General features: G+C 35.6%; 1 non-coding gene across 1 annotated transcript; it reads right to left on the bottom strand.

The window, feature by feature from the left end:
* Positions 1-2386: 2386 nt before the first annotated feature.
* Positions 2387-2458, bottom strand: TRNAD-AUC (transfer RNA aspartic acid (anticodon AUC)). Its single transcript has one exon. It is a non-coding gene; the product is annotated as a tRNA-Asp (tRNA).
* Between the last annotated feature and the right edge of the window lie 999 nt (positions 2459-3457).

Below are 3457 nucleotides of genomic sequence, written 5' to 3'. Positions count from 1 at the left end.
CATCTAATTAATCCACAATTGTAGCACATATTAATCTAGAGAATCATACAACTTGCAACAATAAGCGTGGATTATCAAATTCAAGCATGGTTTGTCTACCTATAAAGGAATTTAAATGCAATTACATTACAATTAAACTAAAATAATGAAATTAATACATTTAAACTAAAGGTGTAGTATAATCCATCAAGTATAAGCATAACCCATCATATTAACCAAGAAGTGTATCTAGTGAAATCCATGCATAACCATCAATAAATCCTAAAGACAAAGGTATCTAGTGTAGAGACATAATCCTCAAATAATCACATATAGACATGCAACCAATCTAGAGAATTAATAGGAAGAATTCAACCATAGAAATCATAAGAAAAACCAAGATTCATATATTCACACAGCTATAGCATTCATTACGACAATAAATTCCCCAAAAAGACAGAACTAGCGTTTAGATTACAAGCCTAGGGCTCATCCAAGCCCTAAGATGGTGTTTAGCCACTCATGGAGAAGCTGGATGTGGACATGGAACCCTCAAGGGAAATCTCCAAACATGGCTTCATCTTTTTCCCCTTGGTCTTCTTGCTTGAAACCCTAGAGATAAATAGTATGCACTAAAGAGAGAATGTCCCAAAATGTCTCTAATCCTTTGCCAAAATGTCCAACCCTAGCCAAAAAAGGCTAATTCCCTTATATAGGTAGCTCAAATGACACCCCAAATGGTCAGACCTCGTGCACTAGGACCTCCAAATGATTACACCACAAGTACACCTCCAATTGGGCTTAAATTTTGCTCTACACAGTTTTTTAGGCTGTTCGATTGATCACACTGTTGCTTCAATCGATCGAAGCATTGTGGCGAATCAATGGGATAATGACAAAGCTGAGATATTTATGAAGATAGGGGCACTGATATTTCTGAGGATAAGATCAAAAGATTTGATCGATCAAAGAGAGCTTGGATGATCGAAGTAATGGAATTTCTGAGGATAAGGACAAAGCTTTGATCCATAGTAGCAAGGTTGGAACGATCAAAGTACAATCGATCATGACAAGGTTCGATCGATCAAAGAGGAAAATTTTCATCTTTTGCTTCCATTTTGCTCCATCTTTCCACCAAGACTTTGGGTGATTTTCCCAATTCTCTAATTCAGCTGATTTAGCTCATTTCAACCTTAAGCACCTGAAAAAGGGAAAAACGTAAAATAAGACTAAAGCGGGAAAATAAGATAAAATAAGGTCCTAATATACTTAAGATCATGGGCTCAAATGCGCACTTTTCAGTGCTTATCAAGGCACAAGAACACATCTCAAGATCTACACACACACTCTTTCTAGAATTCAACAAAAAAGAAAAGAAAGAAGATGAAGCCATGTTTGGAGATTGCCCTTGAGGGTTCCATGACCACATTCACCTCCTCCATGATTGGCTAGACTTCTCCTTAGGGCTTGGATGAGTCCTAAGTTTGTAATCTAAACCCTTGTCTTTCATCTTTTTGGGGATTTATATCTTATGATTAGTGCTATAGCCTTGTGTATATGCAAAACTTGGTTGTACCAAGGATTTCCATGGTTTAATTCTTCCTATTGATTCTCTATGTGATTATATGTTGTTTTATCTATGATTATTTGGGAATTAATCTCTACACTTGATACTTGTTGTACTTGTATTTATTGATGGCTATACATGGTTTTGTCAATTAATTTGATGGTTTTGTCAATTAATTTGATGGAATATGCTTAGGCTTGATGGGTTGCAATACACCCTAGTTTACTTGTTGTTAGGTAGACAATCTATGCTCGAATTTGATATCCATGGCTTATTATTGCAAATTCCATTATTCGCTAGATTGATGTGTGCTACAATTGTTACTAATTTGATAGATTATGCTTAGGCTTGATGGGTTGTGCTATACCTTAGTTTACTTGTTGATTAGGTAGATAATTCATACTTGAATTTGATAATTCATTCTTAATATTGAAATTAGTAGTCGCATCTAGATTACAATGATGTTTTCCCTAATTAGTTGAAAGCATGTGGTTTAGTGAATAGGCTTGGTGGTGATTCCTATGCCCTGAGCCTCTTTTCCTATCCTTTAAACCCTAGCTCACTTTAGTTTAATTTAATTGAATTTTCATTAATTGCACTTTAGTGTAATGAACGAAACCAAACTCTCTTTAGCAATCTTGTGATCCACTAAAGTCCAAGTTAAATTTAAACTACATGTTTAATCCTTGCGGACGATCCCTACTCGCTATACGTCATTAGTAGTAGTGGTTTTATAAATGTGAATTTGACTTTTAAAGCTTGCAAAACCACATTTATATTTTAACCTTGTGAAGCGACCTCTCATAAAAGTGGACTCGCAAAAGGCCTGTCAAATTTTGGCGCCGTTGCCGGGGATCGAACCCGGGTCATCCGCGTGATAGGCGGATATACTCACCACTATACTACAACGACCTAGGGGTTCAAAAGGTCCATTATATTTTGGCACTATTCTCGGGGATTATTGGTTTTTTTTGGAATTAAACTAGACAATTATGATACCCCTCGATTCTAGAGCCACGGGTGATCAAGTCCGAGCACAGATCCGAGGGATACCAAACAATTAAGTATATAAACAAGCATGTATTACAAAAAGAAATGAGAATAAATAAATAATTAAGCCGAAAGAAAACTAAATAATAAATCCTTAAGTTATTTTAGAAATAATCCTCTAATAAAACATATCAAAATCCTCTGATATCATTACAACTCGGGAATCCTTCAAGTGGACCCCTAATAATATCCAACTAGAAAATAACTAGAAAATGAAAAGAAAATTAAGATACGGTCCTACATCGAATCGGAAGAGTGAATGACTATCTCTGCTCGACATAAACAATATCTAAGACGGGAACTGTCGAACACCTGAAAAATAATAGTGGGTCAGGCCCACGAATAAGTTCTACTCTACTATAATCCAAACAGAGACCCGATACACATATACATCCTAGACAACCCAACAATAGCTAATATATATATATATATATATATGTATATAGGTTTGTATCAACCTGAATAGAAGCTAAAATGCAAATTGCACATAAAGTGGGCATGTGTACCTAGACCTACCAGGGCACCCAGATGTCCACTCCATCTAGTTATCCATCCTAGACAATATACGCACCCTAACCATGATCTTGAGGCTCAAGCTCATATCATGACAACATAATCATATATACATAAAGTCCGTATAAGCATAAGATAAAAATGTCATCCATCTGATACAATGGCCTGACATAAATAAGGAGGACTTAACTCTATGGTTAATCCATTCCCTTATATATCCAAGTAAGTAGGACTTAACTTTTATTAGTTAATCCATCCCTAAGATGCCACCATCCTATACTGGTGCATCACACTCATATAGTCCAATAATTGATGAAATAATCAGAATAAAACATCAATTTAATCCAG

The sequence above is a fragment of the Cornus florida genome, unplaced genomic scaffold, assembly GCF_030987335.1.
Source record: "Cornus florida cultivar Cherokee Brave unplaced genomic scaffold, ASM3098733v1 CherokeeBrave_3.0.0_Hap2_Chr06, whole genome shotgun sequence".
Taxonomy (NCBI): Eukaryota; Viridiplantae; Streptophyta; class Magnoliopsida; order Cornales; family Cornaceae; genus Cornus; species Cornus florida.
Note: the sequence above shows the minus strand (reverse complement) of the source record. Positions and strands in the feature narration are given on the sequence as shown.